General features: G+C 43.0%; 1 long non-coding RNA gene across 2 annotated transcripts; it reads right to left on the bottom strand.

Annotated features, from left to right (window-relative positions):
• Positions 1–2,997: 2,997 nt before the first annotated feature.
• LOC144316940 (uncharacterized) lies at positions 2,998–14,107 on the bottom strand. 2 transcript variants are annotated; one of them, XR_013382749.1, is made up of 3 exons: positions 13,949–14,107; positions 11,372–11,453; positions 2,998–8,815 (listed from the first exon to the last, which is right to left on the bottom strand). It is a non-coding gene; the product is annotated as an uncharacterized LOC144316940 (long non-coding RNA). The 2 variants fall into 2 exon arrangements; XR_013382748.1 differs by having other exon boundaries at positions 2,998–5,561.
• Between the last annotated feature and the right edge of the window lie 11 nt (positions 14,108–14,118).

Raw genomic sequence — 14,118 nt, 5'->3', positions numbered from 1 at the left:
ATTATTTTTTTATTCATGAGAGACACAGACAGGCAGTGACACAGGCAGAGGGAGAAGCAAGCTCCACTAAGGGAGCCCGATGCAGGACTCCATCCTGGGACCCTAGGATCACACCCTGAGCAGAAGGCAGACACTCAACCACTGAGCCATCCACACATTCCAAGTCTTTATTTTCTTGATATGAAATTCATGGATAATATAACCCACCTACACACATTAATAAAAAATAAATAAAATGACTCTGATAGAGAAGAGTAACTTATAATAGTGTCTGTTTCAACATGTAAAGGCATTAACATGCCCACATTATAAGAAATGACAAAGTAGTTAGAAAGTTACACCTATTGGTATAATCACAATGGATGGAGACTGTATTAGTCTGGTAGGTTTTACTTGTGACTCAGATACCCTGAGTAGCATTCTTCATGGTGACCAAATCTCGGCTAAGCTTTGGAAAAGAAAAAGGAAGAGGTCCCCTAGATACATTTCTGTTATCAGAATGTGTCCTCTAAGCACTATCAGCCAGGTGTCAGTCATGGCATCGTTGTTAGTGCCTGAGCACCTTGAGAACTTGGTGGTGGTTACTGATTTCATTCCGGACAAACTTCATTTTTTAAAAATATTTTATTTATTCATGAGAGACACCGAGAAAGAGGCAGAAACACAGGCAGATTGAGAAGCAGGCTCCATGCAGGGAGCCCGATGTAGGACTCGACCCCAGGACTCCAGGATCATGCCCCGGGCCGAAGGCAGGCGCACTTAATTGCTGAGCTACCCAGGAGTCTCCTGGACAAACTTTAAAGACCATCTGAAGAAGGGATACAGCCTGTAGTTTGAAAATTTTCCATCAAGATCTTTGGAAAAGATCTTTGAAAAAGTGCCAATATCAAAACTTAAATAATTAGTGTCTGTGTCTTTGAAGAAAATCATAGATACACATAGTTGAACACCATTTTAAGAAATATAGCATCAAAATAATTGAGGGCAGAGGATAATACTGTTTGGAAACTTCCAGAAAATTTTCTGAATATGTAGAAGTTTTAGAAATACCTTAACAATTTGTTTTGCTTTTGTTTTTCCTTTTATATATATCCAAGTATGATATTTGATTTACATCTAAATAACTATAAAAGAGCTTTTGAAAGATAAAAAAAATACATTGTGTCATAGTTCAAAGTCTTTTTCTTTTTTGCTCTCTTTTCTTGGTGATTTTTAAATAATACTATGTTTTAGAACTGACAGGGGGGCAGCCCTGGTGGTGCAGCGGTTTAGCGCTGCCTCCAGCCCAGGGTGTGATCCTGGAGACCTGGGATCGAGTCCTGCATCGGGCTCCTGCATGGAGCCTGCTTCTCCCTCCTCCTGTGTCTCTGCCTCTCTCTCTATCATAAATAAAAAAATAAATCTTTAAAAAAAAAAAAAAAGAACTGACAGGGTCTTAAATTACATGAAATGCCATAGTTTCCTTCCTGGAAAATTTATTTCACAGTAAAACCTTGCAAACATATTTTCTTTTTACAGGTAAAATGATGTTAAATTCCAGGCTCAGATAAATAAATATAAGTGTTTTTCCCTCTCAGCAGTGGGACAATTTTGTTGTTGAGGACTTACTGTCAGTATATAGCATTCCTGACAAATAACTTTCTTTTTAATAACCAAAATATACCTCTGCGAATTTCTAAGACACGCCAAAGGAAGGTACATCTACTGAGAATCTGTTACCTAGCAGGCATAGTCTTCATACTGATTTTCACTAGGGGAAGCAACTGGTCTTTAAGAAAGTGACATGAACTTTAGAATAGTCTTTCGTTATAAATGAAATAGTCTTGTAATTTAAATTGAATCACAATCTTTTACTCCCATTAAGCTATAATTGTTACAAACTAGTCTTCTTAAATGGGGCTTAGAATTGTTACAGTGGCTCCCAATAATCAAATCAGACCAAAATATCTCAAAAGACCCTGCCTACTCCAAGTTCTTTACCTATGTGGACTAGTCAGTCATGGACCTGGTTTCAGGTTCTAGCTCTGTCACTCACTATCTGTTTAACCCAGGGAAGTCCTTTCATCTCTCTGAGCCAGCGGATCTCTGTATTAAATAGAGATTGTAATACATACTTTACCGGTCTGTTAAGATGAAATAAGACATGTATAAAGACTTTAACACTGTAAGCTTTCAATGAATAAAAGCTAGCAGTATTATTTGTATCATTTTATGCTAATAAAGCTTACATACATTAAAATTAAACTAGCGTGCAAGGTACAATCAGGCACTAAATTCCACTATAAAAATTGTATTTAGAATTCAGACAAGACAGACATCCATGTGTACTAGGGCGGTCAGTGAAAACTTCATCCAGGAAATGAGACTTGAACTGTACTCTGCTATAGGTAAGAACTGAAAAACATGAAAAAGAGGTGGGGATGAGGGCATAATCACACTTGTTTACTGTTCCAGCTCTCAGCATGCATTCTAGACCTGCACTGTCCATTATAGTAGCCACTAGCCATGTCTGCCTATTTAATTTTAAATTAATTAAAATTAAAAATTCAGTTTATCAGTCACACTAACCACACTGTAAGAACCCGGGAGTAACATCTGACGAGTGGCCACACTATTGGAAAGCATGCATGGCAGAGAGCTCTGACAACCCCGTTTTAAACATATAGTATCTTCGGGCAGCACCGGTGGCACAGCAGTTTAGCGCCGCCTGTAGCCCAGGGCGTGATCCTGGAGACCTTGGATCAGGTCCCGCGTCGGGCTCTCTGCATGGAGCCTGCTTCTCCCTCTGCCTGTGTCTCTGCTACTTCTCTCTCTCTCTCTCTGCATCTCTATGAATAAATAAATAAATAAAACATACAGTATCTTCAAGTTGTAGAAAAAAGGTGGCTTGTTAGAATTTGTTGCGTGCTCTGCAGCAACACGACCAGGGTCCTGAGGGAAAGGGGATGAGGAAATAAAAGAAAAGTAAAGAGATAGGGACAGGAGGGACACAGTGGATGATGTCCAAGCAGTGTCAGCTTTATTTAAGGTTCTACAACATTATATATATATATAAAAAAATTATATAGCATAAGCAAAACAAAGCTAAGGAGGTATCTATTTTTAGCATGTTTGTGAAACCCTCCAAGGTTCCCCTTTATCAGTATGTAAGACAGACCCACTGGCGCCAGAAGACCTTGGTTAATAGATAAGCTTGTTGCTCCAGATGTACATACTTTATTTTTTTTCTCTCTCATGAGTTAAAACACAAACGACTGCTTTGTGTGTAATGGCTGTTTGCACAATTAGGACAGCGATGGTCCATCAGATAACACCTTAAAACCTTCCTGATGCATGCTGCTGAGCTGAGCGCTGCAACCTGTGGATCTTTCCGGTAACACGGTTATCTGTACATACTTTAAAAGAGTATTAGATATGGTTAACAGACCAGCAAGGACAGCACAGGCCCTTATTTAAATTTATGACCAGGCCAGAATAAATTGTATCTATTGTGTTATGTGGGTGATCACATACAAGCGAGCTCTGAGAACCACTGCTCAAGCCCTTTCTCAAGCGTCAACCAACTATTCACCCTTTAGGCTCCCGAGCCTTTTGAGTGGATGAGGGATGCAAGTCCGGGCCTGGTTTGGTTTAGTTACTCCAGCTAGTCCGTGGCCGCCCACATTTCCCCCTTTTTGTTTTAAGATTGAAGAAATGTAATTGGGCATCCATGTTGAATCTGTGTTGTCTTGCCTTGGCCTGAACCATGCACCATGCAAAAGGTAAAATAATCACAATAGTAAATATAATTATAAACATCCAGAATGAATATTTTAATAGGTTGCCTGGATTAAATCCGTGCAGGCCATCCAAGATACGAGCCACCATTTCAGCCAGGTTTGTCATACCTGAGAATGACTGATAATGGAGATTTCCTTTTGCAACTCCGACAAATCAAGACTTATATTACTATGAAACCATATTCCTTGTAGATGTTTCTAACTTGCTCCCACGTTACATTAGTGGCCTTCATAGGGGTGACACATATACACTGAAACCCGCCATGGCAAACCAAGGACATCTGGGTTTTCAACAGGGATAGTGGATTCCCCAGAAATTCTGCTTCTTCAAGCCCATGAAGACGACTGAGAATTTTTTGATCTATACGCTCCTGAGTAGACAGCGTACAAGAGACATTTCTTTGCTAAGTGGTTAATGTATTGTGCTGTCTATACACCCTGGGATAAGGCCATAGAGGCTGCAGCAGCAGTAACTATAAGAGCAACCAATGCAGCAATACCGGCCATCAACAGCCCAATCTTTTTAATTGTAGCTGCATTTTTACAGCAAACTGATAACCATAATTAGCATACCAAGGGCCTTTAATCTCAACAGGTAATAGTAAATAAGGCAGTTGCATAGTCAAAAAGATAGTGACAGGACCTGTTTGAGGTGAGGGCAAGTGCACAGGCAACAATTGGTTAATACACAATTTTTACATTCTAGTTCAAATAACATATCAGTTCCATTATTTTGTATGAAGGAAAAATTTGCCGTCTCATAGTCTACCACCAATAAGAACAGCCTAGGCACACAGGCACGTATAGTAAGATTGGAGTCCTTTGTGTTTGTGTAGCTGTTCTTAGCCATCTGCATCTTGGCCAGTCCCATAGCGGTGACCAATTTTTAGAGTTTTGCATGGTACTTTTTTCCGACGGTAGAAAAAACTCCTCCGGGTATAGTTACATTATGCATTGGTCGACCAGGTGGATATGCAACATAGCGCAGAGGCTCCTTTCTTGTCATTCTTGACCAGTTCGTGATAGAAAATTTAGGGATGCCGTGAGGAGAGATGACCAAAGGTGTTTTTTGAAGGCACTCCGTCCAAATAGGACCTGAAATAGCATGGGTTAAATTTTGAGGACAATTGGGGTATCCAGAAGGGCGCCTACCTTGTTGAGGGTCACTGGGAGGCGTGTCACCAGTGACCTCATAGATGATCCACCTTTTTAACATTATGTTAAGTCGGGATGGAGGGTTTTCATTTTTTTTTTATTTCTGAGAGATATATCACTATATGAGGTACTGGCTGAACTATCAAGCAACCATTAACTGGTTTTGGTCACATAGTGGTAATTGGAAGGACATGGGTACTTGAGCTGCCAGGCCCGTCCAATTGATAGAATGGTTTGCAACCTCCATGCCATCAGAACTAATCCCTCCAAAATATTCTGTCATATTGGTGTGTATTTGGGGAGTAGGATCATCCCAAGTAACCGGCCTTATAGTAGGTGGGTCAGGTAGATAGGCCCGATATACAGCTGCTTCACCAACAGGAGGGGTTGTAATAGCTAATACAGTAAGAAGGATAGTAAGTAAGGACTCATTAGGCTGTGTCTGTTCGGCCAGACTTATCACTTGATTGATCAGTTCCCTTATCCGGGCCCAATGGTACGACGTATGACAGGACACGTCTCCTTTTTCTTTTTTGTTGGCGAGTTATCGTCAGGTTGGCTAGTCTCCGGCGTAGGGGCAAGGAGTCGACACCATCGTTCCGGGAGCCATCGCGGGGTATCCTCATCCTGTGGGAAAATACAGACAAACCCACGCCCCTTGCAAAGGACAGGGTCAGGGCCCTTCCAAATGCCTGTCAGTGGATCTTTCCACCTAGCATAAGGGAGAGGAGAAAAATCTGGATGCCAAAACTGTTCAGCTGCCGTCTGTCCTATATTATCAACATTCAAAAAATTTAAAACATAGAGTTAGAGTTAAATGCATATGGGGAGAGTATTTCACTGTTCCCTGTAGTATCTTCCCCTCTTTTAATTTTTTAAGGTAAGATTTGAGAGTACTGTTAGCTCTTTCAACTATGGCTTGACCTTGTGAGTTGTAGGGAATTCCTACAGAGTGCTTAATTTGAAAGGTAGCACAAAGGTTCTGGAAGGCTTTGGAACTATAAGCTGAGCCATTATCAGTTTTTATGGCCTTAGGGGTTCCCATTTGGGAGAAGGCTGAGAATAAATGATTTTGAACATCAGTAAAGGCTTCTCCAGAATGTGCAGTAGCATGGATATACCCAGAGAAAGTATCGATAGAGACAAGTATATATTTTAAGCGGCTGAAAGCAGGAAAGAGGGTAATATCCATTTGCCAAAGATGATTAGGCATCAATCCTCTGGGATTAATTGAGTAAGTAAGAACAGGATGGTGGATTGGACAAGCCAGACAGTTTTTTACTATTTGGCGGACCTCTTCTTTAGTGATGCGAAATTGTTGACGAAGAGTTGAGGCATTTTGATGAAAACTAGCATGACTCTGTGTGGCCAATTGTTTGTTGTTTACATTTGTTATATAAGTGTAAGTAATGGTATCAGCAATGTGGTTGCCTTCAGAGAGGGGACCAGGCATATTAGTATGAGCCCATATATGGGATATAAAAATAGGAGCTCGTCTGGTCCGTAATATTTGCTGAATACTAGAGAATAAGTGATATAATTCCTCAATTTGTGAGTACGTAAGCGCGTGGCAAGGCTGGAACAGCTCGAGCCAGGTAGTGGCTGTCAGTGAATAGATTGCAGGGTTCAGGAAACATTTGCAAAGCCAGTTGGACAGCCTTTAGTTCAGTTCTTTGTATTGACTTAGTGGGATAATGACTTTGATAAGTTGTTTTAGCCTTAGAGGATTCCTTGTAGATTCCAATGTGCCCTGTTTTATCAGCATCAACAAATATAGTGACGGCGTTAGCCAGAGGTTCTGTTGCTATAATTGCAGAACTGAAGACAGACGTGGTAGAAAGGAATTGCAAAAGTCTGTCTGCGGGAAGATGATATTTAAGCTGTCCCGGATAACAGGACAAGGCTATTTGCCAATTTAAATTCATACTAAATAAAGCTTGTACCTTATCTGCGGTTAACATCGGCAACAGGATGTAATCAGGTTCTTTACCAATCATGAGAATAATGCGTTGACGACCTCTTAATATCAACCGGGCTAACATTTCAGTGTAATCATTTATAACATGTAATTGATGTAAGGCCAAATGGATCCATTCCAAAGGTCCATGAGATTGCCAAATGACCGCAGCTGGTAATTGGGAAGGCATTAACAAGATTAAATATAAAGGTTGTGTAAGATCATACTGAGTCACATGTGCCTGTGACAACTTATCATTAACAAGCTGTAAAGCCTTTTGGGCTTCTTCAGATAATTTGCGAGGAGATGAGGGAGCACTGTCTCCCTTAAGAGTATCAAATAATGGCTTTAAATCATTAGCTGTAATATGTAAGAAGGGTCTAATCCAATTAATATCCCCCATTAATTTTTGATAGTCATTTAATGTTCTTAACAAATGCGTTCTAATGGATAATTTCTGAGTTCTGATTTTTTTTATTTTTAACAATGAAGCCGAGATACTCAAAAGGCTCCATTCTTTGTATCTTTTCAGGAGCAATTACTAGATTAAATTGCTGCAATTTGCTGGTCAGATTTGAGAAAGCTTCTTGCAACATTTCCTCCTCGGTAGGTGCAGCAAGAATATCATCCATATAATGAATTCAGTAAACAATGGAATTAAACTTTTTACAAAAAGGCGAAAGAGCTCTAGCTACAAATTCTTGACACAAGGTGGAGCTGTTGGCCATTCCTTGTGGCAAAACTTTTTAATGAAATCTTTTTGCGGGTTCCACATGATTAATGCTAGGAATAGAAAAGGCAAATCTCTCACAGTCCTGGGGAGCCAGAGGAATGGTGAAAAAGCAGTCTTTTAGATCCAACACAATTATCTTGAATTGTAAGAGCATAGCGGAGGGTGTGGGAAGCCCTGGCTGTAAAGCCCCCATGGGCTTCATAGTAGCCTTAACTGCCCTGAGGTCTTGTAATAGTCTCCATTTTCCTGATTTCCTTTTAATTACAAATATTGGAGTGTTCCAAGGACTGTGAGTGCTCTGAAGATGACCCAAAAGCAGCTGTTCGTCTGCTAATGCTGCTGCTGCCTCTAATTTTTCTTTTGGTAGGGGCCACTGGTCTACCCATACAGGGTCATTACTTTTCATTCAATAGGCAGTGCATGGGGAGAGTTCAGTGGCCCCTTGAAAACCCAGTCCTTTTCGGGTGGTTTGACCCTTAAGACAAATGAGGACTGGGTTTCCTTGTAAATTTTTTCCTAAACCTTTGCTTGGATCATAGCCCATTTTATTCATTAAAGTCCTTACTATTTTTTGTTGATTTGGCATAGATATTGGGGCTGTAGTGAGGAAAACTCCCATGTCGGTTAGTATATCTCTGCCCCATAAGTTTATATCTATTTTTAGAACAAAGGGCTGAAAAGTTCCATAATGTCCTTCTGATGTAGACCAATTAAGAAAGTTAGCACTTATTTGAGGGGCACACGTACCCTACACCCCTTATAGAAACCTCTGAATCTGTAAGGGGCCAACACTTTGGCCAGTGTTGCCTGGAAATAACAGAGACATCAGCCCCATTATCTATCAACCCAACAAAGGGACGACCTTGTATTTGTTTTTTTGTTTTTTTTTAATTTTTTTATTTATTTATGATAGTCACACACACAGAGAGAGAGGCAGAGACACAGGCAGAGGGAGAAGCAGGCTCCATGCACCGGGAGCCCGACGTGGGATTCGATCCCAGGTCTCCAGGATCGCGCCCTGGGCCAAAGGCAGGCGCTAAACCGCTGCGCCACCCAGGGATCCCACGACCTTGTATTTGTAAGGTTATATATGGCTTGTCAATTGAAATAAGTTGAATCCAACAAATATTGGTGGAGCCGAAGCCATTTGCTCCCCGCTTTCCTCTTACAGATGGGTTAGAAGTTTCATATCTAGGAATAATGATTAATTGGGCGATAGGCATTTTAGGTTGCAAATGTAGAATGCCCTCCTTCAGTGTTACTATAATTTTAATTTTTCCTGTATAATCTTTATCTATTACTCCCAGGTGAACATTTAGTCCTTTTATAGTCCAACTAGATCTCCTAAAAGCAAACCCCAGGTTCCCTTGGGAAGGGGTCCCCATATTCCCATTGTTATGGCTTTGGGGGGTTTGTCCAGCTTTTAGATATACGGGGGTGTCTGAAGCTAAGTCTAATCCTGCGCTGGCGGGGGGGGGGTACTGCGGTGTAATTTGCTGATGTCAGGGAGGTCGGCGGTATTGGCCCCAGGGCAGACATCTGAGGAAACATTGCTGCTATTGTTTGTTAGGGCTGCAGTGAGCCCCGCTTCCACTTTCCCTGAATAATATTTCCAAATTTATCCTTTTGGGAACAGCACTCATTTGCCCAATGATAGCCTCTCTGACATCTAGGGCACAGAGAAGAGGGTTTTTTCCCTATTTTTCCAGGTCTTTTCAGCCCACCTATTAACTGAGGGCATTTAGCCTTGAAATGGCCTGCCTGTCCACATTGAAAACAAGTTTGTCTTTTTTGGTTACCTCTTTGCTGCATACGCCTCTGAATTTCCTGAGGGGAAATCCCCCTCAGTGCTGCAGCTAGGGTAATTCCCTGTACATATGAAGACCCTATTTCAGCACATAAACGAATGTAGTCTTCCAAGGTTCCTGTCTTTTTCCACGGTCGTATAGCGGCTTGGCAGGCAGAATTAGCATTTTCAAAAGCCAGTTGTTTTACAATGATTGTGCCTGCTTCCCCATCCACCACTATACCTCCTACTGTTTTTAACAAGCGAGGCCAAAAAATCTTGATAAGGCTCATCCGGTCCTTGTTGCATTTTGGATAACTTTTCCCACCTGGTCCCTGTTGAAGGAAGTCTTTTCCAGGCCTTAAGGGCACACTGTGAAATTTGATTGTATGCTATTGGTGGATAATCAATTTGCATATTTACCTCAGCATAAGCCTCTTCTCCAGTTAGCTTTTTTTTTAATTTTTATTTATTTATGATAGTCACGGAGAGAGAGAGAGGCAGAGACACAGGCAGAGGGAGAAGCAGGCTCCATGCATCGGGAGCCCGATGTGGGATTCGATCTCGGGTCTCCAGGATCACGTCCTGGGCCAAAGGCAGGCGCCAAACTGCTGCGCCACCCAGGGATCCCTCCAATTAGCATTTCATAAGAAACCAGAATATTTGTCCTACGATTATATGTAGCCATTTCACTAGCTCTTTCAAAAAATTCAGTTTTCCAAAGTAAATAGTTACCACCTGATAGGCAGGCCTGAGCTATGACCTTCCAGTCTCCTGGACAGAGGGCGTCCAGTCCCACACTATCTAATAAGGACAGGGTATAAAGAGCTGTGGGCCCGTACTGGGCGGTGGCTGTCTTGATCTCTTTTAATATCTTAAAATTGACAGTAGAATAGGCTCTCTGGCCATTACCATTTGGCATGACAGGAAAACCCAAAAAAGCAGAGGTGTCCTCTCCAGCTTGTTGTGCTTGATGGAGAGTTTGTTGAAGAGGAGTTATTTTCAAAGGCGACAACCTGCTAGGAAGGTGTTTAGGAAATACAGGGGGATATCGAGCCATTGGAAACATGTTTTTAGAAGTTTGCCCTTCCTCCTTGTATGGGACCCCAAACTGAGGGTAAGGTGTCATTATATGACCATAAGGAGGATCTTTCCTGTAAGAGGGAGGATCAAAATTGCACGGCGGTGGCTTGGCATGATCTATGGAAGAGGGTCGTATTTTTTTGCTCATGCCTGGAAAGGGATCAATATCATGATTAGGAGCGCAGAGTTGCTCATAAGATTCCTGTTTGGAGGGGGGCCCTGACGGCCCTAGAGCCGAAGATGAAAAAAATATTTCCTTATCATCATCTAAATATACCTCATCTCCTTCAATTTCATCTTCTCCGGTTTCAAGTAAAGGTGGTGCCATAGGGATGCTCGTCTGAGGCATATTTATGGTTTCCTTTTGCAGTTTTTGTCGGGGAGGCAATTGAGAGGGCGATATCTGCCCTGGTGGTGATGGTGACTCAATCATCAATTTGTTATTCTCTTTTTATTCCTCTGAAGAAGTCTGAACATCATTTTCAGGGAGGGATTCATGAGAGGCTACCGAGATTAATTCGAAAGTGTGTTGTGGATCTAAAACCTCTCTTATTTCCTCCCAAATTTGTATGGTGCCTGGAGGACAGGCCATAGGACCACGTTTTTTAAGTTGATTTTTAATTTCCTGTCCTACCCTTTGCCAGAGTCCAGACTGACAGTCCCTTCTTTTGGAAACCAGGGACACAAGTCTGATACGGTACAAAAGAATTGCTGCAAGGCCTTTTTAGATACCTTGGACCCTTCTCGCTTCATAAGGGCCTGTAAGGCGGTCACAAAAAAGACCTGTTCCATAGACTGTGACCGCCCCATTATTTTTTACTCCTGTTGTGGCCCTAAGTAGCCGGGGTCCCCTTACCTGTTTGTCAGCGACGACTTACCTATATGTGCACTTTCTCTTGCATGTGCTCAGGTCCCTGTTCGGGCGCCACTTGTGTGCTCTGCGGCAACACGATCAGGGTCCTGAGGGAAAGGGGATGAGGAAATAAAAGAAAAGTAAAGAGATGGGGACGGGAGGGACACAGTGGATGATGTCCAAGCAGTGTCAGCTTTATTTAAGGTTCTACAACGTTATATAGCTTAAGCAAAACAAAGCTAAGGAGGTATCTATTTTTAGCATGTTTGTGAGACCCTCCAAGGTTCCCCTTTATCAGTATGTAAGACAGACTCACAGGTGCCAGAAGACCTTGGCTAATAGATAAGCTTGTTGCTCCAGATGTACATACTTCAAAGGAGTATTAGATATGGTTAACAGACCAGCAAGGACAGCACAGGCCCTTATTTAAATTTATGACCAGGCCAGAATAAATTGTATCTATTGTGTTATGTGGGCGATCACGTACAAGGAGCTCTGAGAACCATTGCTCAAGCCCTTTCTCAAGCATCAACCAACTATTCACCCTTTAGGCTCCCGAGCCTTTTGAGTGAATGAGGGACACAAGTCCGGGCCTGGTTTGATTTAGTTACTCCAGCTAGTCCGTGGCCACCCACAAGAATTAAAATGCCATTCCACAGATATATAAAGTCTTAAGGAAAAAAAAAATCACTTATTAAAATTTGTGCTTTCAGTTAGCATTTTTTGAAACAAAATTGTGTATTTGTAGTGGGAATATTTTCACTAGAAATATTTATGTTTCTCATAATATGAAAAAGACATCTAAATATTATGCTCCTTCACTATAAAACTTACCAATTTAAAATAATTTACAAAAGTGAGCCATTACTTTAGAGGAAAGAATGAAGCTAAACAAATCAAATTCAGGAAGCATTAGTTAAAAAATTTATATAATTAGGTTAATCATTTAAGCAACCAATAAAATGTATGCTTAGTGGGACAAGCCCCCAACTGTACTTTTAGTAAAGTGAAATAATGTAAAAGAAAATAATGAATGTGAAACAATGAGAATAATTATGTGGAATTTTACATCGATGTGAGTCATAGTGATTTGTTTGGTACAATACCAAAAATGGACAGTCAAGCCATTTAATAAACATGACTTTCTTATTTGAAAGCATCTCAAAATCCTACGGTTAAGAAATGTCATCCAAGGGAAAATACTTCCATGCACTTTCTAGATACCGTGAAGTTCAAGTAAGTAGCTAAATCCCATAAATGTTGTAGCCATGAATTCGTGTTGCCCTGTTCATTAAAACTCCAAAGCCTCAGATGTAATCTTACAAAAATAAGGTGATTTTGTTGTAGAGTCCCACGGTCAAAAACCTTTCTCACAACAGTCAGACTTTGATGATTTAAAAAAGTCTTCTTGTTTTAAAACAAGTTTCATCTAAGTCATTTACTACTTTCCATGTAAAAATTAATATGAGAAGTTCATAGTATGGTCTCTAACTTGATACTTCGGTTGTTATAACATTTCATCTGTCAGCTGAGAGCTCTGACTTGTCAATTCTTTGGCTCTAACACTATATTACGACTTCTTTTAGTTTGTAAGCAAACCATTCTAACACATCTGATTTTAAAATGTGCAAAGTTGGGGCAGCCCGGGTGGCTCAGCGGTTTAGCGCCGCCTTCGGCCCAGGGCCTGATCCTGGAGACCTGGGATCGAATCCCACGTCGGGCTCCCTGCATGGAGCCTGCTTCTCCCTCTGCCTGTGTCTCTGCCCCTCTCTCTCTCTCTCTCTCTCTCTCTCTCTGTGTCTGTCATGAATAAATAAAATGTTTATAAATAAATAAAATATAAAATAAAATAAATAATAAAATAAATAAAATAAAATAAGCAAAGTTGATTTGGAAAGAGACCATCATCCATCGTTTGGCCACTAATACTGATCTTCCCAAGGTGAAGGTGGAATTCACCTTCATGATAAGGTGTCCGGTGTCTGCTCACCGCCCCTCACCCCGCTCATCCCCTCACCCCCATCACAGCCGCTCACCGCCCCTCACACCCTCTCACCCCACTCACCCCCCCTCACCGCCCCTCACCCCCTCTCAGGGTCCCTCACCCCCGCTCACCCCCCTCACCCCCGCTCACCGCCCCTCACCGTCCCTCACCCCCACCCCCCCCACCGTCCCTCACCCCCCCTCACCGCCCCTCACCCCCCACCCCCCTCACCGTCCCTCACCCCCCCTCACCCCTCACCCCCGCTCATCACCCCTCACCGTCCCTCACCCCCCCTCACCGCCCCTCACCCCCCACCCCCCTCACCGTCCCTCACCCCCCCTCACCGCCCCTCACCCCTCACCCCCGCTCATCACCCCTCACCGTCCCTCACCCCCCCTCACCGCCCCTCACCCCCCACCCCCCCTCACCGTCCCTCACCGCCGCTCACCACCCCCCAGGAGTGACCCTCACCCCCCCAGGACCCCGGCAGGCCCCCCCCAGCCCCAGTTCCACAGGCAGGGCAAGGCACCGAGGTTCCCACACCCCGACACCGGGTCCACGACCCGCGGGGCCCCTCCCCTGCAGGTTCCAACAAGCCCGCACCCCGAAGAGACTCACGACTGCATTCCGAAGCCCTCCGGGAGCCGGGCAGGAACTCCGCGTCCTCGCAGGGGCAGAGATGGGTCACCGGGCCGGACCGCCGAGTCCCACCTGGGCCGCCCGCCGCCCCGCCCGCCAGGTGCCCGCTCCGGCACCCGCCCCGCCCCCGTCGCCCTGGTGACGAGCCG

This window comes from Canis aureus, chromosome 7, assembly GCF_053574225.1.
Source record: "Canis aureus isolate CA01 chromosome 7, VMU_Caureus_v.1.0, whole genome shotgun sequence".
NCBI lineage: Eukaryota > Metazoa > Chordata > Mammalia > Carnivora > Canidae > Canis > Canis aureus.
This window is presented reverse-complemented; position numbering and strand designations above follow the sequence as displayed.